At 38.1% G+C, this 24,570-nt stretch overlaps 2 protein-coding genes across 4 annotated transcripts in view; one reads left to right on the top strand and one right to left on the bottom strand.

Moving 5' to 3' along the window:
* The window catches only part of LOC127386636 (leucine-zipper-like transcriptional regulator 1), a 58,756-nt gene extending 35,580 nt beyond the window's left edge, over window positions 1–23,176 (bottom strand). For 2 of the 3 annotated variants that reach the window (XM_051624039.1, XM_051624038.1), the window contains exon 1: window positions 20,054–20,262. The gene's annotated coding sequence lies outside the window, so the exon portion shown is untranslated. Of the gene's footprint in view, window positions 1–20,053; window positions 20,263–23,046 lie in introns of those variants that run through there. The other variant, XM_051624037.1, reaches the window with a different exon arrangement.
* The window catches only part of RALB (RAS like proto-oncogene B), a 56,038-nt gene that overhangs the window by 4,338 nt on the left and 27,130 nt on the right, over window positions 1–24,570 (top strand). Inside the window, exon 4 of the mRNA XM_051624044.1 lies at window positions 2,225–2,373. The gene's annotated coding sequence lies outside the window, so the exon portion shown is untranslated. The remainder of the gene's footprint in view (window positions 1–2,224; window positions 2,374–24,570) is intronic.

Below are 24,570 nucleotides of genomic sequence, written 5' to 3'. Positions count from 1 at the left end.
TAACTAAAACTTGGAGGAAAATAGGAAGAGGAGGCAACATGTAAGAATCTAGAGAAATATGGTCTTCTGGCAAGAACAAAAAAGAATACAAGAAGTTCTTTAATATGAGGGTGATGGATCACTGGAAAAGGTTGCCTAGAGAGGTGGTGCAGTCTTGCAGACTGAGAGTAGGAGCACGATGCAGGCAGTGAGAACTCCTCAGAGCAGTAACCCAGCTGCTGTAGAGTAATCTTGTTGGGGGAGCAGAGAGGAGCAGGAACAGACCAGATGTACCCCTGTCCCCTTCATCGCAAGCAGCAGTTCCAGCTCCTTCATCCACTGAATGTTGAAGAGCATGGTTTGCGTTCCAGTGTGTGGATACACGAAACACCCAAACCCAGAGCTGTGACAGTTCTGTGCTGTTATGGGACATCTTCTGAAATCCAGGTGATCACCTAGTATAGGTTTTATAGCACTACTAAAAATCAAAGCGGAAACAGCAAAACAGAAATGTAAATGTAAACTGTATCCCAGGTTTTGAGAAAGGACTTCACAAATTCTACAAAACTGGATGTATTGGTGATCTTAATTCACACTCCTCATAACTGGCACTCATCAACCTCACAATTTATGTTTATCCAATTGGTGTCACTACCCTTTATTGCACAGAACCACTAAAGCTGATTGTTCCTTGATTCAGAAGTACAAGTAGTTAGAAAAAACTCTAGAACCTTTATGAAGAAAATGGTTCTGTGCTCCAGTTTCTTCTCCTACTACTGGTGGTTTATTTAGAATATGTATCACCACTGGCTAAACAAACATTGATAATACCACCGCCTGTTTAATAAATATTATATTATAAAGTATTGTTCTCCCACTGTCCTCTTAAATAGAACAAGTTCCTGAAATTAAAAATCCACTAACAAAGGGCACAAATAGAACAAGAAATCTGGCAGCAAAATATTTCTGCTTAAACAATAGAGCTGCAAGACCAACACCCTGTTGTACAGCTCAGTAGATGGGTACTGATAAATAGTAAAGCATGAAGTGGCCAATTGCTAAACTGCTGTAATAAAAAGTGCCCCAAAATTCAAGCCATTAAACCAAAAGCCAAAACAGGAGCTTGAAAATGACTGTAAACTCTAATATATCTCTCATGGGTGGCCTTAATGCTGAATCTGGCCACAGATGGAAAAAAAACCCACAAAACAAAAGATAGGAAATTTTAACACAAAAAAGAAACCTGAAAGGCAAGGACTCCCATAACAGAGAATTTAGCAATTCCAAGCACAACATAAAAATATTGTGTGCTTGAAGGCTGTGCTAAATTTTCCTCTGAGAGTGTTTGATGGGATTATAACATAAACAAAAATATCCTGACAACCTGAGAGAAAACAGAGCTTTATTAGACCAATTGATAAAGCTGGAAAGAGCACTCAAGATTCCAGACACACAGGTGCTTCTTTGGATCTGAAATAAAATCAGCAAACTTCAAAGCTGAATTCATGTTAAGAAGAATTGTTGTGAGTTAAGACATCTGCTTTGCCTCAAATGTTTATTAATTTCTTTTGTAAAGAATGCAGATGATCACCTGGGAAATAAATAAATAATAATATGGCCCTATAAGTGGATTATTTCTAAAGCAGGCTTGCAGTTAGAAAGGAATCTAAGGAGTAAAACTTACCCCAGCAAATCTTCACAAAATCACATTGACTTCCCATGAGATTGACAAGCCTGTTTGCTTACACTGCTTTAGACTGGATTCCTAAGTCACTTAGGAGCTTTAGAAGAGTTTACTTTGAAAAAGGCAATAAACAAGTCAGGGTACTTCCATGGGTTGCGTATGCTCACCCAACTAGGGTTGCAGAGCCAGCTGTGCTGGGGACTGATGTATTTGCCTGAACAGACCTGGTAACAAGCTCACAGCTGAGGATCTGACAGACACACAGATGACAGACAACACCAGGCAACACTAAGAAATTCTCTGAGGTGTCTCAGATGTAACCTATCTCTTAAGCTAGCCCTTGCAATGATGCAAATATTGTTTTTTAAGTTTGTCATTTGTATTTATTGAAACTTCTCACTGGAGAGGGTAGGAAAGGTGAAGCAAAGAAGTAATTTTCTGTTATTGGCCATTCAGGAATTCTGAAGCTGTTACTTTTTCAATCATCTACAACAGTTTCCTTGTTTTTAGAATGAGCGCATGATATGATATCATATCCTGAGCCCTTCCCTTTTCTTGCAGCTCTCTGAGGCACTAGGAGGAGTCCAGCTACAGTAATCTAGTGAACTGGTCTGTAATACTGTAGTGGAGCTGCTTCTGCCACAGCCTGCCTGCCTTATTCATACTTCTTAAGAAATCGCTGCTCCAGGACGGACAACCCTTTAAACACAGTGAGTATCAGCGAAGAAAGCAAATAATCTAACTTGTAAAGTTTCTTTGGAGAAAGATCTATTCTCTATGTATTTACATGTGTGTGCAGTTAGGGGCACAAATGCAAGCGAAAGGAGAACTTGTGTTTTTCTGTCACTGAAGTGAGAGGAGAGATTCCTGGCCCAGCTGGGGTAAGAAAAGGGACAGCAGCAATGCTGGAGGTTCTCGGGGTGCAGAGATAGGATTAAAGGTGTGGGAAAGGGCCAAGGTACATGTACTGTGTGAGACAACATACCCATCGGCTGTGGGCAGATAGAAAAAAAAACAGCTGTTAAAATGTATACACCAGCAGCTGTGTGTGAGCACATGGCATTGTATTAATGCTGCCTGACAAGCACCTCTTGTTTATTTTCAACCTTGCTTGACTTAATGAATGCAGTAGTACTAGCTAGTAATAAGCACATTAAAGGAGAATAAAAGAACTAGTTTTCTGCACTCATCTCCACTCATCCCTAAAGCATACGGGGCAAGTAAATATTAACAGTGCGTCATCAAATTTTATTTATTTATTTTTCTTATTATAACTACATAAGCTGTGTTTGTTGTTGTTACTTCTGCACTTCTCCATCTTGGTCTTTTAGCTCTGTAATGCCAGGCTCAAGGCACTGCCTTTCTCAGTGAAGGGCCTAAGATTTTGTCTAGGTGTCTCTGCCATGCTAACTTAGAAACTTGCTAACTATATAAAAATTATATTTATAGTTACATTTATAGTATATGAATAATTTACTATGATGTGGAATTCACAGCACAAAAAACGTTACAATGAGAAGAAATAATTGGCTTGCATTTATATCCACAAGATGATGTTGTAGAAGTTATTTATTCACCTAGAAAGTTGCTGTTAAAAGGATAGAAAATCTGAGTTTTCCTGTGCATGTTGCCCTGGTACAACTTAATTCCAAAGTTGTAAAAGATTTATGACCATGTTTTATGTGAAGGCCCCACTCTATTTTGAATGGAACCAACAGAAAGCACTAGTGATATTTTTGTAAATATTTCAGGTAACAATAACTGGCTTCAGAAAAGTGCAAACAGTCTTTAGGGAGGCCAGCAACTGTACAGAAACACAGAACTTTTGAATATGTCATTGATCACACTGAGTCTTTGCTTACTCTGGTTTTGATCAGCTCATTAATAGGGTCACAGCACATTAGTAAAAATATTTGTGTGGGGTTTTTTTATTTGCTGAACTGCATTGTGAGGTAAAAACTCCTCTTTGATTACAAGTTGCTGAACCCTGTTCTGTTGCTGATATAGTTAATTTGATGACAGAACAAGGCTGCCATTTTCTGCAACATAGTGGTGATGAAAGTGGAAGGATGCCAGAAATGTGCTCCTGTGCTGCTCGGTCTAGCCTCAGTAGCACCGAGGTGGCTGTATTAGAGGTGACCATTAGTCCACCTCTCCAGGGTTCTGCATCTGACAGTGACCTGTACCAAGTACTTGTGATACAGTTGTAAACCCAGAGTGATCAGCTGTAGAATAGTTTCACGGGAAATGCTTTTTTTAATAGCTGTCAGCTATTAGTTGACTTGTACTCTGCAACATAAGGGGGTTTTAACTCTTCTGATTCATAAAATATCACAGGGGATATTCACATTTGTGTTTTTTTTTTTTAACTCACTGAGATCTTGGTTCCAACAATGTAATGTGGCAATGAGTTCAGTAAAAATGTGTGTTTTTAAAGAAATATTATTATTTCCTTTCTCTGGGTTTAAATCTACTGCCTTTGACTTCCATAAATATGCTTATGCATTATAGGGGACAAAAACTGTCCTTAGTCTTTAGCACCTTAGTGTGCTCTACTGAAGAATACAATGCATTTTTATTCTTAATTATTGTTTGTTCTGCCTATGTTTGGGGTTTTTTTTCAATTTATAAACTACTTTCAAGGGCTTCACCCACAGGTTTTTTTCCCTATTTTTAATTATTTTGTCATGCTTAAAAAAATGCAAAGATGAAAGAGATGTGTTTCCCTTACAGAAACCACACAGCTCTGCTCTTGTATCCTGTTTAGATGTGTGTTTAATAATAAATTTTCCACCACCTTACATCCAAGAAATGTTAGGTGTGCAGCAAATGTTTAATTAATTAATCTCACAAAGAACTTATGAGGTAGGTTCCCTCATTTTACAGGTGAGACAGAGAGTGAGACAGTTAAATTAAGTGATGTGCATAACACACAGTGAGTCAGTGCTAATGCTGAAAATAGTGTTTATGTCTTCTGGTTCCTTGCCCTGTATTTTAATCATCAAACTGGACTTCACTTGAAAGTCGAAGGAACTCCTTAAATTATTACAATAATTGTTCTCAATTTAATGTTGGAGTATTATGTTTTAATCACATAAGCAGCTGAAGTTTTCTTTGGTTAGGACTTCTTTAGTCTTTCTTGTTCAGCTATTACTTCAGGTATCAGCTGAATGTATTTTGTTTACAGTATCCTGTCCTTTAAACATACACTTAAGCAGATCTCCATAACAAAATAAGGAACACACTTAAAACTCTTCTCTGCCAATGTAGCAACTCTCTTTTTCATACTCTCAACATCATTTCTACTTAATAAAACCCATAGCTTTAATTAATGAAGCATAGTAAAGTTATTGCCCCACAGAAGCAAAAGATAAACTGCTTTTTACACTGTCATGACTAACTGAAAATGTAGCCTGAAGCACAAAACAGCAGTTGCATCTTAAGAAATATCTGCTTAGAAGTGCAGTTCTGAATTATAAACTGTGTCACCTGTGATCCTTGAAAACGTGTTTAAATGAATAGTACCTGCGTTCAGGCTAATGGTATATGCTCCAGCAGCTTTCTATCTTGTGAGTATAGTCCAAATATTTGTTTATACTGATAGGACATATATAATTTTTCCCCAATCCTTAGCATTTTACCTTTTCAATAGTATTCTTCAGTATAGGAAAGAATAAATGGCCCTGAAAATACACACCTAGGCATAAGATAGAAAGAGGCTTAGGAGAGGGAATGAAGAAATAATATTACCATAGCTTGCTCCCTATTAAACCTGGGCTCAGACTCAGCTGTCTGATAGACAGCCTTATACAATGCTTTGTATTATGTAGTATTCTTGGTGTGTGAGAGATGAGCAGTGCAAGGCTGTGGTCAGCTCGAAGATTTTTATAAAGACTTGCATATGTAATGAATAGGGCATTGCTGCGTAGGCAGCCTTCCAACTTCATTGCCATTTAACAACAAAATACCTTAAAAATTCAACTGCTTCATTGCTGAATGCAAATAAAGCTTCAGGTGACAGAATCAGTCAGTAAGCATTGGCATGCTGTATTTATGGAGACAACTCAAAAGTAATTTAACATGTTGTGCTTGTAATGAAGAAGAGAATCACATTTTGCCTGCTGAACTGGGGGCTAGGCAGAACATTCCACCTAACAAACCAAGGAAACATGTTCTAAGAAGGCCATTCTGTGTCCTCTCTGGGGTCAATACTTCTAATTTACCATGTTGTTTTCCTTTTGGGTTTATTTTCTCTTCAAAGTGTAAACTGTGAGCATATTTTACACTTTGCCACTAGGGCAATTAACTGTCCAGTATTGGTCAGAGCACTGCTGCAACTCTGCTTTCAGTTTCTGCTGGACACTAAGGTGTTTTTCTCACAGACTTTAGAAAATGGCCTGATGAGAAGTGATGGGCAGCTTGCAAGACAGCACTGTGTCTGTGCCCATCTGTCAGAGCTTGGACATGCTGCCTTTCAAAGGGGTTTTCAAAAACCAGGTGGGAGTTGTCCTGTACCAAGCGGCCAAAGAAGACAATTCTATGACCTTCATAGACTTTGAAACCAAACCTAAGACAGCAGTGCAAATAATTGAAGATATTTCTGTGACTCTTCACTCATGTATCCTTTGATCCATAGTTCCTATTATTAACCTAATAAATGTAATGGTGATAATGTTTGAGAGGCTGAAAATTTTAATCAAACATTAGTTAATATTTGTGAAAAACAGGGCTTGAAATCTCAGTGTGCCTAGGTGTTCTCTTCCAGGTTGGGAACAAAAAGATCACTTTGTGATCTGTGTGTCTGATCAAAATTGAACAAACCAGTAGAAACTAAATACATGCACATACAGTTAATAGGCAGAGAATCCTCTTCAACAACAATTCAGCTAGTAGGTATGAAGAATGAGTCAGCTTACAAAAATCAGAAATATTTTGGGATAATCTGAATGAGAATGGAGGATGCACAATACAGTCTTGCATTTGAGGAGAGCTCTGACAAAATACAGGCCTTGAATTTTGCATGTAGAGAGAGTTGTACTTGCTCCATCTATTACTGAAGAGAATAGGAAAAAAAGCCAGCCTTTATTATTAAGTAGATACCATGCTATTTTACATAATCAGCTTTATTTAAGATCCTACTTTCAGTGAAAACCTCAGTGTGTCCTGCCTACCTTCATAATCTCATTAGTAGTCACTGCTGTTCAATAGCTCTATTGAAGCCTCGTTGTATTGATTCAGCACAGAAACAAAACATTTTAGGAATGTCAGTTCTTCAAGCAGGGGGGGTTATAGGCATGGGAACAGTACATGTTTGTGAAAGGTGTATGCTGTCTGCCTTCATTCCCTGTACAGCAGTGAGAGGGAAACTGAGGTACAGTGACAGTGCTACTCTGATGAGTTAGTAGAATTAATCTATTATCATGTAGAGCTTATTCACAGAATTGAGAAATTATTAATATTGAATTGTTTGTGCTAAGATGGTGTTTATACATTAGAGTCAGAAAAAGAAACAGAAAAGAAAGTGAAGAGAAATGTATAATGAGGGAGTTGGCCAGTGTGGTTCCATTATGCAAGCACAGTGAGAGGTACAAAGTCCAGGAATGCCATAAGTAACAGAAAAATCCAATATCAGTTACCTTAAATTATATTAATTATAAAAGGTGGAGTTAGCAATGCAAGCAAGGTACATTTTTTCCAACATTCCTTTTTATGTGTTAATTATGGCACTGTAAAGATCCAAAAATCTTGGATCATGCAACTTGCAAAATACTACTAGAATATTTCTTGCTGGAACTAGGTACCATGAGGCAAGTACAAGCTAAAACTGTAAATATGGGGAAGGACTTCTCTGTTCAATAAAACAAGCAGTTTCTGCTGAAACTAGTTTTGCTTGAGGAACTAATTTGTGGTTCCAAGTGTCTTTCAGCACTGACAGCTGAAGAAGGTAGCTCTGGGCCAGATTGCAATGTTCACTCCTTGCTTTAATGGGCGGATGTGTTTAATTAACTTTTGTTTCTGCAGAAGCAGACGTTCTGGCAAGCTGTAGGAATGCTAAAGGAGAGAAATCTAAAGAGCAGTGAACCTAGGCACATTCTGTATATCTAATACTGAGTAAAGAATGTTAATGTAGACAAATACTATTTCCTAGGAAATACATTTGTATAAGCAACTTCAGTAAAACTTAGCATGGTTCCCCTTGTTGGGGTTCTCCACATTGATGTCACAAAACCCAGCTATGGTCCCATACCACTGGGACTCTTGTGTCTCACGTCTGGTTAAAGACTGGGCACAGTTCTTCAACTGGGACTCACAACAGCATGTATTCAAGGTGGAAATATTCTGCTTAGTATCTCTTCCTGAGAGCTGAACCTTACAGCCTTGCTGCCTGTTCTGTGTCCAGCAGACACCAGCTTGGACAGACCCTTCCCAGAGCTTCCTGTAAAGTGCAGATCTTCAGGTTTATAGCTAATTCTTCAGATGGCATATGGCAAGTCTAATGCAAAGCAGATACCCTTTTCATAACATTGCTGAAGGCACTGTTTTTCACTTGAAAAACTAAAGGACTGTAGATTACAATTCATACAAACATAGCAAACTGCCTGGCCACAAGGTCTCTTGGCCCTGATCTTCCTGTAAAAAAAATCACCAACTTTGTGTGTTTTGAAAGCATGCAAATTAGAGCTTATCATCTCTGACCTTCATCAGCTCCACTGCCACAATAGCATAATTTCCTATCTCCTCCCCTTAGTAAGCAGCACTCTGCATTCCTCTCACTTCCTTTCCAGCCCAAACCTTTCCATCTGAGAGACTTTTTAAAGCTCTGCTTTGTCATCTGGTTTTGCTACTCCTGTGATCTAAATGCCAATCTCCTTCTGTCCTGGTTGTCTCAGTCAGCCAAGACCCTGTTTTTACTCAAAAGGCACCTTTTAAACTTCAGCAATGGACATTCCTTCTACTCTTGTAGTCTTACAAACAAGGTGTATTCCAAACATTTAGGTTACAGCATTTTTCTGACTAAAACCACACTGTTGCAACACAGGGTAAATCACTGTCATAAACACTATTTTTCCTACCTCAGCACTGGGATGCAGAATTCTTTCCTGCCTAATACTGCACAACCATCCCCACATTGCTACAGTATACAGGAACTACTGTTAAAGCTGCAGTTAAATTGTTATGTTCTTAATCCCACACTTTGTCCACTCGTTTCTGTTCCAGCACTGAGAGCTGTGACAACAAATGAGGTAACCAAGGAGAAATAAAACTGGCTACAGTTGTCATGATTGAGAGTTGAATATCATTCTTCAGCTTGTTCACGCTGGTCTCTGTTTCTAGTAAGGACTGATGACACCAAGAGCCATAGCTGTGTGTTAAGTTCTTGGCTGATGACAATTTCCTTTATAATGTTGCCCAATGCCTGAGATTATAGAGACAGGATTGTGTAGGCCTGCTACGAGCAGAGAGAGAGTCCTATTGCTGAGGACAGAGTAAGAGTCTATGTCCAGATATAAACAGTGATTTCCAAAAGCTCCTAGCATTGGCCAAACTCACAACACAGTCAGTAGTCATCCTGACACATATTACTTTTGGAAATTCTTCACCATGCAGCCCACTGGCCAAATGTGCTCTGCAGGATATTCTGTCTGGCCTGAACTACCTTTTATATGGAAATTTCAATGAGTGTCTGCTGCCTCATCCCAAAGAGAAGGAACTGAGGGATGATGCTTCTTGCCACGCTTCTGAGTGGTGGGCAAGAATAGCACTCTGATACAGATTAATTGTTGCAGTGCTTGTCTGAATGAGCTGCAGTTGATTGTCAATGCCCTGTCCTTAAACTTGGAACTGACTCATCCAGCCAGTGGGGTTTGACTATCCTATTAATACACTTAAAGTAGCTGTAGGTATTACTCATGGAGAAGGAATGTATGACAATACATTTCTTATATTCTTTGTATTGTATCTTTTCCATGTGATTCATGACCCAATTTCCACACACAACTGTAGGAATTATGATTTCCTTGTAATTACAGAAACAATCTCAGTGTGATTTCTGTATGCATACATGCACACATGAGGTTAATCTTGCGGGGTTTTTATTCAAGTGAATACATTCAGCAGGTTCTGGGTCCTACCTTCCTTCAGTACAGGAAGCATAGTGCTGATATGAACTGAAAAGAAGTTGCTGTCCTTGGAGTTGATAGCAAAGTTCATTTGCTAGGGGGAAGAGACACCATTCTGAGCTAATATGAAGATTAAAAGCCAATGGAAAGAATTACAATATCAGCTTAATTTTAATGTAATTTATCAAAACTGAGATCTCTCACTTAAATACAAGTTGAAACAATTACATTATCTTCAGGGAGACTGGCTAAGTAATTGAGATGGATTGAAATTTCAGCTGAAGCTTCTGCTTGAAGACAAGAGCTACTGGATGTGTCTGTGGCTTGGTTTCAGCACATGCAGCCAGTTACAATACAGGGGAAACTACATTAACTTTCAGTCAAGCTAAGGGGGTACCTCTCCTGATTGTGATAGATGGCAGTTGATTACATTTTTCCTCTTTGGAAGAAGTATACATTTCTTTCTTTTGTTAGCATGTCTGATAATGGCAGGGAATTTTTCTGAGGGTAGTCTTGGAACAAAACTGCAGCTGCAGGCACTCTGTAAGAAGCCAAATACAAGGGAAGGGTGGAGTGAAGTTGCTATTTGGTAATAGGAATAGTCTACAATAAAGTTTCCTTATCTCTCTTCAAGACATGTTTTTCAGAAAGTAACTGATGAAAAGGCAGGAGCTATTCTTCTCTGCTGTAAGTTTTTTTCTGATAAGTCTTTTGGAAGAAATCACAATACTATCTTCATTCAAATCCTTCCTAATGCATTTCTTCCATAAAGTGTTTCTATGCTAATCCACTAGGCGTTGCTATTTACATCTTTAAAAGAAACAAAGTACTTTAACTTGGACTGATTTTAGATGAAGAATTACTAAATGCATGTATGTCCCATAGAAAATTGTAGTCCATGGAAATAAATTATTGCCTTCTGGCAGTAGTTCCTTATATTGTGTTTTTATTTCTTATTGTCGATTGTAATCTCTACAGGGAAGGAGCCTTTGTCTTTATGCACCTTTAAGGCATCATATATGTCTGCAACTTTATGCAAATTACTGAAGATCAAGAAGGAAACAAGAAGCAATTTTACAACACAAATTAGATTTGCCTTGAATAGCAGTCAATTTCCACTCTGTCATCCCAATGTAAATACAGATTTGATGCAGAAGTCACTGGCATGGAATATTCTTGTAGGTCTCGGTATGAAATAGACTAAAGGGGAGAGGAGGCCACTAATACTGCATCTGATAAGATTCATTCCCATTATCTTTCAGTGTGCAAACATTAAATAACCCTAATCTTCTCTTCAGGACATGCTGACTCTATGCTACCTTGTGCTGTAGGCTGCTAATACAAGACAGAAATGCACATCTGCTACTTAACAGTGTATAAAAAAGCCATTCCCAAACCAGGCTCTATTGTGGCTAGTGAGGTTGCAACAGTTTCAAAACAAGTCAGAAGCTATTTGATCACATATTCGTGCTAGTATTTGGGGTTGCATTAAATTATTGCAACAGCAAGAACAGCAAGTCTTCAATAGCAATTTTTTGCAGTGAAAAATTTGGGGAACTACTGTGTTTTACTCTGAAAGACTGGGTGGAGAGACTTAACTTCCTCTGAGTCATCACTGGGAAAAGTCCATTATTACAGGGGTGAAACATGTGAACATGGCAACTGGAATTGAAAATATTGCTACAACTGTGAATATATTCAAATCTGCTTACTCATCATGTTTTTAAGTCCAAAGGTGTCAGCATCATTGCTTTCCAAAATTGTTATTAATCTCTATGTCAAAAATACTAGGTTGCAGGGGATGTGTTAGAGGCAGTAAGCTGGGAGCTGGGAAGGAAGGCAATATTTCCTGATACTCATCAGCAAGACCACAAGGAGAACATCCTGCTTGTTATGCTGTATCAGCTAGAGGGTCCCTATGAACACAGCAAATCTCTTACCCATCTTTGTTTAAGCAGAAAGACATTCAGATTTGGTTAGGAAAGAGAAGGCCTGATTTTGTGCATCAGCAAAGCAGCCATTGAACTTCACTCTCCTATATTGTGACTTCCTAATTTGCTCAAGGAAGCTGTAAAATTAAGAACCTGAGGACTTACCTCTCTTTGTTTTGTCTCCCTTTATCAAGCACACTTGGTCAGTTTTCACCTTTTTATGCTAGGCCTCAACTGAATTGTCCCATTAAAATCCTCAGCTGAGAATTTTCATCCTTTCAGCTGCACAACTATTGAGTACCATTTGTTAACTTCTGAATTTCAAATATATTTAGTGTGACTAAACAGCAGTGTGAAAAACTAGCCTATCTTTATATACAGAACTGCCAGATGACCTAAGCCAAAGCACTTAGATTCTGACCTGAAAAGGGACATCAGAGTTTAGTCTCTCACACTCCAGTAGTCCTTTGCTCCTTGTCTAGAAGTTGCCAGTTCCACTGGCAGTTTTTGTAATATTAATATTTTCAAAAAACAACCACTGTTAACCACATAGTCTATAATTTGAACTGTTTGCTAGTGGATTCTGTTGTCTTACAGCATTTAGACAAATTGACACAAATGGCAGCTTAAATGAGAGATTTAAAGCTGTCACCCTTATGGGGTGCCTCCACACACAAGTTATTAATAGTAACATTAAATAGGAAAAACACTTGTAAAACCTTTGTTAAATAATATAAATTGAAACTAGTATATGCTCAAAGCAATGTAAATAACAAGACATACAGACCAGAATACCTTAAAAAAACCCCAAAACAACAAAAACCTGATAAAGGAAAAACACAAAGAATGCTGATGTTAGGTTAATTCTCAGGCTATGTTTCATTATTATTACTGTTACAATTTATCAAGGACTTTCAAGCCAAGTTATGATATTTTCTCCCCTTGTGTTTGTTACTCTCACTGTTACAGTCTTAACTCTCATTCTTAGCTAAACTTTCTATCTTAAAACTTTCTTAATCCACATTATTTCTGGTCAGATTTGAATCAGCAAAGCAGAACATTTCCTGTCCTTGGGGGATGAAGCTACACTGGATATTAGGAGCCTGTGTCAGCACTAACAGGATGCAGGCCAGGAAGCTACACGTTTTATTAACAGGAACTAGAACAAGAGTAGCAAAGTTTTGGCAGAACTCAAATGAAATGTTTGTACATGGAACAGAGTAAGAGCTGAAACAAAAAAATAGTAATTATTATATAACTAAACCACAGCTGTCAGCAAACTATTTTGGTAGACTTGGCAATATTGGGAGCTTATTGGAAAAAGCTTAAAACCGAGCATTAGAATGAAAGCTCTAGCTGCCTAACTAACTGGAGCCATGTTTCTGGCATGCTGAAGAAGACTGCATTGGTGAATTCAGAGTACAAATGAGTTATGTACTGGAGCAACATGCTATTGACACTCAACTGACAAATGAGCAGTCAAAAGTTTGAAAGGTAACAAAAATGGAGCCAGAATTAATATTGGTCAATAAGAATAAGAATTGACTTGACTTCTCCTGCTGGAAATCAAGGAATGCTTCTTAGGGAGCTAAAAGTGCACAGGGACAGGAAAACAAATTGAGTGTAGCTCTGTGGAGTGATCTAAAATAACACCAGCAGTAGCCACAAGTGTGGTGCCATCTAATGCACCGTAGCTCTGTCCGCTGGTCAGCACTGCCTGATCTGGACCAGCATGTTTTCATATCCCTTCTAGCAGCAACTCAAGAGCCTTCCTGCAATCCAAGCCTGTGACAGAGCAAGCATGATTGTTGGAAATCTGCTAGGTGAAGTAGGAGTGTGCATAGAAAAAAGCTGACAGACAATTTATTGGTCAGCTTTACAGGCTGGTTTTCCTGTTGATTATGGCTTTCTACTAAGTGAAGTCTAACAGAGATAGGGGAGCATGGTTCCCCACTATCTGTCCAGCAATAGCATAAAAAGCCTTATTACTTCTGTAGCCAAAACGAACATATATTTAGCTTGAGAGATACGGAAACAAGTTGTTTTTTTTTTTTAATAATTCCATGGCCTTTTTCATTGATGATTTGTGACCTTGAGATCTATAAAATCATGCAGTATCTTCCTTTATGGCAGCTACACATTTATGACAAGTAACATGGTAAAGGGAGCAGCCCTTTCATTATCAGCTTCTAAAAGGGAGGAGATTAAAATTGCTGGTGAAATGGATGTAGGTGCAGCAACCAAGGAAAAAGCATGGCAATCACACCTACTTGTTTTCACTCTTGCACATTTTGAGAACTGGCAGGAAAGATTACTTTTTATTTATACCTATTTCTAAAAAACAAGACCTGATAATTACCAGGTAGTTCACTTGTGTCATGCAACAGATATGCCAAAAGTCAACAGTTAAATTACAAGACAAAGTCTACTTGTGTGTGGAGTCACCCTATGAGGATAGCTAAGTTATCTGGGCTGGAAAACCCTGAGGATGAGAGTGTATTTCCCACAGCCATTGAATAAATCCCATTGTCTTTCAACTAGAGTAAACTCATGTGTCTGAGGTCACTCAAGGACCTCTGCAATAATATTAGAATTATTATCTTTTAATGCATAAAAACAATTCTACTAACACAGGTAAGAGTCCTTGCTGAACCTTTATTTTTATTTGTAAAACAGTGTCCCATCACAGGTTTTGAATTTCTCCCATTCTGCAAGCTTTACCTGCTTCTAATGTTTAACTGTCAAGAGCTAAGAAAAAAAAAAAACAACTTCCTTGAAGATCCATAGAACATTAATGCCAGAAAAAGCTAACTATGGATTAGTGTACTGAAAGTTTTTGTAAGAATCACAGCTCTCTCTGGGCAAGGAATTTTAGAAATAATTGTACAGACAAGCTCACTTCTAGCCAATTATTAAAGATGAGCTCGGAAGTTCAAGGATACTTTAACTCTACAGGCAGTCCCTAAAACCTCAGCACTACAGCCATTTCTGCTGTGATGTAGAGTGTATTTAGAAATGGAAGCTTAGACTTATCTCCAATAATATCACACAACAAAGCAATATCAATCAGCTAAGTGGAAAAGGAAGTTTTACCATCTTTTCCTCAGTTGAACACTTCCCAAATTATCCCCAGAAAACTCTTGGTGAGGTGTAAGAAAAGCCACAAGGAAACTGTCACTGAGCCTTCAGTGCTGACAAGTCAAAGGAGCCCAGCTGATCCAAACAAAGGATTCCTTACATGCTAATCAAAAGCAAGATTTAGCAGGTGGCCACATTGCTTAGGCTCTGTGAAAAGAAACTGAAAAGGCAGAACTGAATCTAGCATGGATATGATATGACTGTTGCATTTTGCATTTGACAGAATGGATATCTTCAGCCACATTGGCCAAATCCATAGCATTTTTGCTTTCCAAAGAGCATGAAGGATTGCCTTTTAATGGAAGGAAGTGGCATCTGCTACAAGACTATAATGATATCTAACACTTGCTCTTATAAAGATCTTTTCTAAATTTATGAGGAAATAACTTGTTGGGTTAAAGCAACTGTCAAGAAAAAATAAATAGTTGAACATTTTTTATCTTCCATTTACTTTGCTTATTCCCAGCTCTGTACTTGCCTTGTAACTGTTTGAAGTGTCTAATATCCTGAATTAACTATAGCTGTTAAATGGAAGAGCTAGGATCACCAACACTATCATCTACCACTCTCTTAGGACAGAAGCAGCCTTTGGTAAAAGGACTGGGCTGACTTTGAGGAAAGTAGCATCTTAAACTATTACAGTAAAAGATTCAGTAATACTCTCAGATCTCTTATCTGAATGTAATCTGTGCAAGCCAACAAGTCCAGTGGGAAGCTGATAGGAAATGGCACTTAGGATCATGATAGGAAGGAAGAGAGTAGCAGTGTTTTCTTTCAAATCACAGGAAGAAGATGCATCCTTTGTATGAAAAGTCTTAGGGGATACAGCATCTATCTAGCATGTAGTAAACCAGACACAAACTTCCTTCTCTTCTGAGGTGATCTGAGCCCACATCTCATAGAAAAATACACCAAATAGCCACACAAAGACTGTCATATGCTTGGCAAGGGATAATTTAATCCTTGTTGAAGCTGATGCATTTTGCATGCAATACAATTCACTAAACCAGAGACAGTACAAGCAAGAGTGATCTATCTTATCTAATGGTTACACCACATACTGACCAGTCCTTGCTCTCACACAGATGTCACAATTTATATTGACCACACTGGTGGCATCTGTGCTTTTACAGTTCTAGCTTCCATGTGCAGGCTTGTATTATCTGTTTGGCATTGTCCATCTATTTCTATGAAGCAGGCACAGTATAAATGAGCAGTGTTATTTTTTCACCTTACCAATTCACTTACAGTGAAGCACATAAGAGTTTAAGCTTGAGGTTTTCAGACTAAACTCTTCTATTGATCTGCAGAAAAAACATTTTTCCCTTATACTGTGTAGAATAAGATAACACTTTTTATCTGCAGAAACCAGTTCTTGAAGGGAATTAACTTCCTTTTCCTATTCAGCTCAAATAATTAAGATCACAATGCTTCAATATGAAGTTGATTTTTTACACTATACAAACTGTCTTGAGGCCAACAATTAATTTGGCATGCACCATTAAACACCTTGCTTATGGCAACTCAGATTTCTCAACTGGCACTAAAAGTTTCCAGAACAGCCACCCTAAGTCATCAGGTTTTATCCCTTATCTCATTCCAATTATATAATTGTTAATGTCAAAAGCTAAGAGCAAACTAAAAATAATCAAGTGACACTGAAAACAGCATTAAAATAAATCACTATAAAATCCAATGCAGAGACCATAATGTCTCAGATGGTGCCGATTAGAATCAGACCACTATTTTCTGGGCTAATTCTACATTTTCTCTTTTGAAAGATTCCACATTAATTTTGTTGCATCTTGCACTGCTTCCAGAGAACTGAAAGATTATAGTATGGGCCACCTTCTGCATTATCTGACCATTTCTGTAGTGATTTAAATCTGTATCAATTGCTATTTAGCATTTTGCAGATGTTTCCACAGATAGTAATTCTTATGGAAGAAATTATGATTTACTGTAATTTTTTTTTCATTCTGATTAGATGGAACGTCTTAATTTTTTTGACATTTGCATTAGAGATACAGAGCAATACTACAGGTGCAGATCTGCAGTATATGATTTATACAGATTCTGCTCTCATCTCTGATAATGTCAAATCAAGTAAACAAGATTGGAGAAAGCCACAATGTAAGACTGTTCACTAAGCTGTAGTTGATCAAAATATGTCTAAAAAAGCCATTATTTGGCCATTCTTCTCTAGGGCAGAAAATTTGTAACAGTTTGCAAGGTCTTAAAACATGGTCTTGTAATGAAAAGGTAAGACCAAATTAAAGCAAATGTTCACTGCTGTCCAGCAAACAGTTTATTTTAGGCTGTAGATATCAGATTAATGTAGGATTTCAGTAATTTATTTTGAGGATATTAGTTTAGGTAGAAGGGCTTGTGAGTACATAATGCAGTTCTCTGTGCTGTAAAACAGTGTAGCTCAAATGAAATTTGGGAAAAAGCAGCATTTCTGACCCTTAGACATGATTTTAGTTGTGTCTAATCACAATGGCTTCAATTTTTAAATAAAAAATATAAGTGTACCCAGGTATATATGCATATATGTATCTACTCAAAGGTTCTTTTCTCCTTTTACTGCACCTTTGCTTGCTCATGTTATCCACAGTATCAGAAATCTCAACTCAGAACTTCTTGGCTCTTGGAAATTATTTCAGGTTTTATTGTAATGTGGTACTTCAGGTTTATTTTTATGGTTTTCCAGAAATAAGTCATAATGAAATCACAAAACCTGGGGATTTAAGAGAAGCTTGGGCTCTGGGCTTGGAGTGTATATTGGAGTTCCATACATATACTTTGGCTAAGGTACAGGACTTTTGCAGTGTGAGTACACACCAGTACTGCTCCTCGCAAGCTCATCAGAGGAATATCAGGGTTAATGTAAATTGCACTGGAAGAGGAAGCATATTTCTTTTTTGTTTACAATTTAGTTATTAATGAGTTAACAGGTTGAATATTAATTAGCTTTTTTTTTTTTTAATAGTAAATTGCTACTACTGATGTAATTAGTTTCTAGCTAATACTCTTTTCTAAAAAGTTGATCTGACTCTTTTGACAGATGTACTACCATTGACTGAAAAGATAAAAGTACAGAAGCCAGAATGTCATGGGATATAACACATGCTTATTTTGAAATTAGTTTCCTTAATCCTCTAAAGTAAGCATATTGTTCTCTCATGACTTTAACATTAAAAAAAAAAGAAAAAAGGCTGTTTGTAGGCTGTGTTAGGTTATCAATCACAAGCAACATGTCTTTTCTAGAGAAGAATGCTGTGCAAACTGACATAAGAACATTCAGCTCAATACTGAAAACTTTCTCAAATGCAGCACTATTATCACCTGACTCTATTGTGCTTTTAGCAAGCTCTATAATGGAGAACAAAGCAATATCATAACAATATGATAGTTAAATTAGCATACTCGTAGACACACAAACTTCCTCATAAACTTCACTGGTGAACCAAGTTCCTACAGGTTTCCTACAGTGCCCACTTAACCCACCTTTCTGAGGCATTCCCCTCTAGGTTGAAATACATCAACTAATGAACAACAAAGTGTTACATTGTGTAAGTTTACGGAGTAAAGAATCTGTAGCAAAGTGCACTTGCAGGCGAATTTTAATAGCGAAAATTTGTAGCCATTTGTTTTACCATCCAAACCACTTCATACAAACTTAGATTTCCTGAAGAGATTTTTCCATTCAAGTTCACATTCAGACCTTATTTTCTTTGACATTTGCCAGCAGGATAGTGCCAAGTAATGTTGTAGGTGCAAGGAAAGCCTGATTTTTTAGCCATGGAGGCATATCACAGTTAATTCTAGAAGGTTTAGCCACCGATGAGTAGGTAAAATACTATAATAACAATACCTAACTTTATTACAAAATTCAGGTCCCAAGATCCGTCTTATAAATTGTGAGGTGCTTGGGAAAAAATACCTATTGCCACATAAATGGTAAAGGGGCATCAAATCTGCCAAATGTTTGCAATAGATGTTGAGACTCAACATCAGAAAGAGAAAACTGTACTTGATAACATGGAAGGTAACAGACTAAATATGACAGGCTTTTATGGCATAAGAATATGTTTGAATAAATAATCCCCTGTTTAAATTTGCAGAAGGACAATTCAACCTCATTCTAAATTACATCAACTGAATTAGAGATTGTAGACAAAAGTAGGTACTTAAAATGATACCCTTTTAATTGACAAATCTTTCTGAAGTATTGATCCCACCCTGCTAGAATGCTGGTTGATATCAAAGCTACTAATTTCCATTATTAATTTAATATATTAGTCAATAATTTCATCTGGAAAATTTGACTTAAAAAGAAGGGAAACAAGATCTGTTAGTGTTAATTTTTTTTAAAACACTCTCTGATCACTCTCCAACAGCAGCTATACAAAAAGGTAGCACTGTTCAAGCCAGTGAGCTAAATTCTCAGTAATGTCAGCTGCCTTATTATTCTGGAAAAATCTCCTTCCTTATCTATTTCTGGAATAATTCCAGTTTTTATGCAACTGGCTTTGGTGTGATAATGATAATCACATTCAACTTTATCTGTAAGACACTAAAGAATGCTTTCTGCCCAGCAAAGCCTTAGTTAATGTAGCTCCTTCAGCAGTGCACTTCAGGAAATGGGGGCCAGCTGGAGGGAGTCCAAAGGAGAGTGTGACTGGCAATTAAGAAACATGACCTATAAAAAACAACTGAAAAAGCAGGTGTTATTTGAAGGAAAAAAAAATAATTCTGAGGAGTGAAAAAATACTTATTTTTTTAATATTTAGGAGATTGATGCAGAAAGGAAAACAAAATCTGATTGCTCTGTCTAGTACACAACTAATTAATATGCTTAAAGTGCAGTAAGTGATGTTTGAGGTAAATGTGTGATTAAGTAATCCAATTTTAAATAAACTGCTATGATGATACCATAATCTTAATTGCATTATAAAAAATACATGCCAAAAATTATAATTGATATTGCCTTTGGGCCATGGAATGAGACTACCTGACCTCTTATGATTCTTTTGAGATCTTTTATTTTCTTTTTGATTCTTAGTTATCAAGATGTTTACAATAAAATTAAGTTCTCTGTAAAGGCTCCAAAATCAGGCCCTAAATCTGTCACGCTGTTGATAATCCTGATTATCAGAATTGTAACACTTGTAAAACTGGAATGTGAAATCCCTTACCTCACAAAAATGCCAGTGAGAATCTCCTTAAAAATGACCTTGTGATATGATCCTGGCAAATCCCAGCTGCATCTGAAATGGAAAAGTGATTTGATAGTGAGCTTTATTTTAGTGTGGTGACTTCCTGCTGTCTGTAACAAAAATAAAATGCATGATATAGTAAAAAAACACATAAACTCCTAAAAGGCCAAAACTACACTCATATTCCATTTACTGTCATTATTTTTGTGATATGTTTTAGTTAACTGCTTTATGGTTTTTTTTGAATGCTGAAATTCATAAATCATGGCAAGGTCAGCTTTATTCGCCTATGTATACAAATAAGCTTCATAATGTAGTTCTTTTTAGACTATCCATGCCCAAATACCAAAAAATCTTTGAGTAAATTATTTTTCTTTTTGGAACAAACTCTGAGTGCACACTATCTACGTGTACTTCCTCTGACTAGTTATCTGAGCCCAGATTAACTCTGGCAGCTGAACTCTGCATAACAAAAAATGTATTTTGAGAACAAAAAAAACATCACAGCACTCCAGGTAATCCAGAAGGGATTTTTCTGTTTTTCCCAATTGGCTTTCTTCTGTTTTGCCCAGTTTTATGCTATCATTCATTTTGATTGTAAGATGGTTTTAAAAGCAGGATAAAAAACCCAGTGGTTTTAGACTGAATAATAAAAATGTACTGGTCTGGTAATCTTCACTGAACCATTGCTTTGTGCTGCACAGGTGCTACAAGGGACTGGCTGTGTGTAAGCAAGAATTCCTACAGAAAGGAACAAAACCTTCCTGCTGCTTTAAGCTGTTCTTTTTGTTACTGGCTCAGGCTCAGTGCTGGAGATGTAGCAGGACCACTTCTTTCTGCACTGACCCCTGATTCCTTTGTAGTTATTACTGGCAACAGCTCCTGTTTCAGTCTCTTGTAAACGGAGACTGGGGCAAAAATTGTGAATCAGGTACCTGTCCTGCACCTGGGCCAAGGTAACCCAATGAATACAGGCTGGGGGAGGTCACACTTGAGAGCAGCCCTGTGGAAAAGGACCTGGGGGTACTAGTGGATCAAAAGCTGGACATGAGCCACCAATGTGCAGTTGCAGCCCAGAAGGCCAACTCCATCCTGGGCTGTATCAAAAGAAGTGTGGCCAGCAGATTGAGAGAGGTGATTCTGCCCCTCTGCTCTGCTCTGGTGAGACCTCCCCTGGAGTACTGTGTCCACCTCTGGTGCCCCCAGCACAAAAAAGATGTGGACCTCCTGGAATGTGTCCAGAGAAGGGCCACAAAAATGATCTGAGGGCTGGAGCACCTCTCTTATGAGGACAGGCTGAGGGAGTTGGGGTTGTTCAGTTTGAAAAAGAGAAGGCTCCAGGGGGACCTCATAGTGCCCTTCCAGTACCTGAAGGGGGCCTACAGGAAAGGTGGGGAGGGTCTTTTTACAGAGGCTTGCTGTAAGAGGACAAGGGGTAATGGTTTCAAGCTGAAAGAAAGAGAGATTTAGGTCAGAGACCAGGCATAAATTCTTCAGTGTAAGGGTGGTGAAACCCTGGAACAGGCTGCTCAGAGATGCTGTGGGGGCTCCATCCCCCACAAGGGCAGGCTGGATGGGGCTCTGAGCAGCCTGTTCTAGTGGAAGGTGTCCCTGCCCATGCAGGGGAGTTGGAACTCAGTGATCTTGAAGGTCCCTTCCAACTCAAAAAATTCTGTGATTCTGTGTAATAAAATAGAACTGCTCAGAGGGAAGTACAAGTCCTGAGCTTTGCAAAGAAAAAATATCTGTTGCTCTGTCATCCCACTATACTTACTGTTGTTCATGACTCTAGCAGTGACATGGAGTGCCCTGTTAGATTCTTAGTGGGCTGAAAACTAAATGCAATTATAAAAAAAACCATCCCTATCTCTGAGAATTTTCAGTTTAAAACATACTAAAGCAACAGCTGGAGAGAAATTTTTCCATCTCTACTGAAATCTTACTTATTTAGAAAGTGAACATTCATTGTCTGCAAAGCACATAGAATAAATTAAATGCAATATAAATGACAGTGAAAAGGATTGTCTCCTCTAAATTGTTCTATAGAATTTTTCTTCCTAAAGTACTGAAGCAAAAATATATCTGCAACACCTATGGCAACCATGGAGATTATACCAGGCAACATGCATAATGATTCAAAATGTGGCATCAGATAAATATTCTTTGCCATGACAGGATCACTACAAAGAAGCAGGTTTCCCCTAAACAATTTGCAGAAGCAGGATAGATGTGGTTAATTTCTCAACCCTCTTTTTTGCAAGGGGGGAAGAGGAAGTGTCAGCACCATCCTAAGGGCAGCAGACTAACACTGTGTTTGGTTTGGACAGACCTAGCTTCCCAGGCTCTTGGGAGTTTCAGCTCATTGATACGATTTGCTGAAAATGTTTATCTTCTGTGAACAGTCACATCAGGGCAACTAGTTTCACCACGTTGTTGGCTGCACAACATGAAAGATGGTCGTGGGGATATACAGTTACAGAACAAATAAGAAACAGTTCTAATTAATTTGTATTTGGCTTTTTTTTTTGCTTTTTTTTTGCCTTTTTTTTTAACTACATACAAATGCATAAAATCTGTCTTAAAAGCAATTAAAGCATAATCATAGAAATACCAAGATTTGGGTACTTAAGTGGTAGCTATAAACCAACATTTCTCCAGATTTGGCAGTGTTTTGTTTTGGTTTTTTTTTTGCTTATTCCTTCTCTGCATGGATGGCATCAAATAGTAAATAGCTCTCCATCTGCCAGCTTCTAATGCAGGATGAATATTGATGCTGTTCTTTATCTAATACAATCTATCATGCTGACGGGAAGAATTACTGGAATCAGGACCTTTCCCAATAAACAAACCTGAAAAGAGAAAGCCCCTTTTCCACCAGAGGGGTAAACAAAAATCTATAGTGTTTTGCAGTTTGAGTTAAGAGGAGAGAAACTGATGATGATGCAAGGATGATGTCAATCCTGTTTCCTTACATACAATGTAGAAAACTTGTGTTTCCTTCAAGATGAAATTCTGAAGATATTTCCTTTTTATGCAGACCTGAAGTACTGAGCTGTTTCTCAGAGCCACACACCTACTTTTCTTCTGCTTCTGTAACTTCTTTTTTCCACTTCCTGGCATTTTGTGCCACCCCTGAAATGACAGATTATAGTGAATCTGCTTCTGTTTCCTCTTCCTCCTCTATTTTATTTTGTTTTGGCAACAGGCTGCTGTTTCACCTATCACTTTTATACAGGTGGGTTGCTCTTTTGGTTGTTATTTGGTTGGTTGTTGGGGTTTTTTTCCCATTTGTTTTTGGTATCAGGCCTTTTTTATGCTCTCCGATTTCAAAATACAGTTTCACCCAGACATCAATGGATAGAGGCAGAAAGTAATTCATTCTGTCCCTTTCTCTTCTGGAGGAGGCTACAAAGAGGTCCAACCAGGAGTTAACACAACTACTTAACCTATTACTTGTGTCCCAGAGGATCTGGACACCCAGAGATGAATAGTAATAATGACTTCCATCGTTTCTCAAAATGGGTGTCATCATGCATAGTACTGGTTTTTTAGAAGGACAAATTTTACCAAACATATTAATTCTAACTGCAGTGTTTTGAATTAAATAGGTCAATGTTTAAAGTTAGAAAAAATAACCAAGTTAATTAAGCACCAAGAAAAAGTATGTTTTCCTTGGAAAGACAGCTATGTCTGATTTTGTGACTGGTAACGATAGAACTGGACAGAGAGGATTTGGATTTGAGGACTGATAAAGATTTGAAGAAAAAAATGCAGTAAATATAGCAATAGCTATAATTTTAGTTTTTCCTGAGCAGTTAAAACTGCTCTGTGCTGTACCTACATGTCAGAATTGCAGTCCAATGATTTAATAAAATAAAAGCACTCTCAACACCTATGAGGAGAAGCAGGAACATTTCTACTCCCTTGCCTTCTGATCCCAGTTATTAATTTCTGCAGTCGTTAGTAGAATCTCTACCACAATATAGATGATGTATTAAACAGAACCCAGAGGGTTTATGGGCTCAGCCTCCTGGCAGGGCTATCCACAAGACTCTTGGGGGACACCAGTGTTACGGCAGCTCCTCACAGCCCTCTTGCTGGCACAGACAAGCATCAGCAGGTGGACAGCCCTTTCCTGCTGCTCTTTGGCTGCTCCCATAGCAGGACTGGACCCTTCTCAGCAGCTCAAATGTACCTCAGAATCATAGAATCATTTTGGGTAAGAATTCTTAAGATCATCAAGCCGAACTGCTAACCTAGCATGGGGCAAAACCCACCACTAAACCATGTGCCTTAGCACCCCATCTACACATCTTCTGGACAGCCCCAGGGATGGTGACTCCCCCGCTTCCCTGGGCAGCCTGGTTCAGTGCCTGACAAACCTTTCACTAGGTTTTTTTTTTTTTAAATACCTACTCTGAACCTCCCCTGGCACAACTGGAGGCTGTCTCCTTTTGTCCTCTCCCCTGTTACTCGGGAGAGACCAACCTCACCTC

Source organism: Apus apus, chromosome 6, assembly GCF_020740795.1.
Source record: "Apus apus isolate bApuApu2 chromosome 6, bApuApu2.pri.cur, whole genome shotgun sequence".
In the NCBI taxonomy this organism is placed as follows: domain Eukaryota; kingdom Metazoa; phylum Chordata; class Aves; order Apodiformes; family Apodidae; genus Apus; species Apus apus.
The sequence above is the reverse complement of the archived record's forward strand: the minus strand, read 5'-3'. Positions and strand labels throughout refer to the sequence as shown.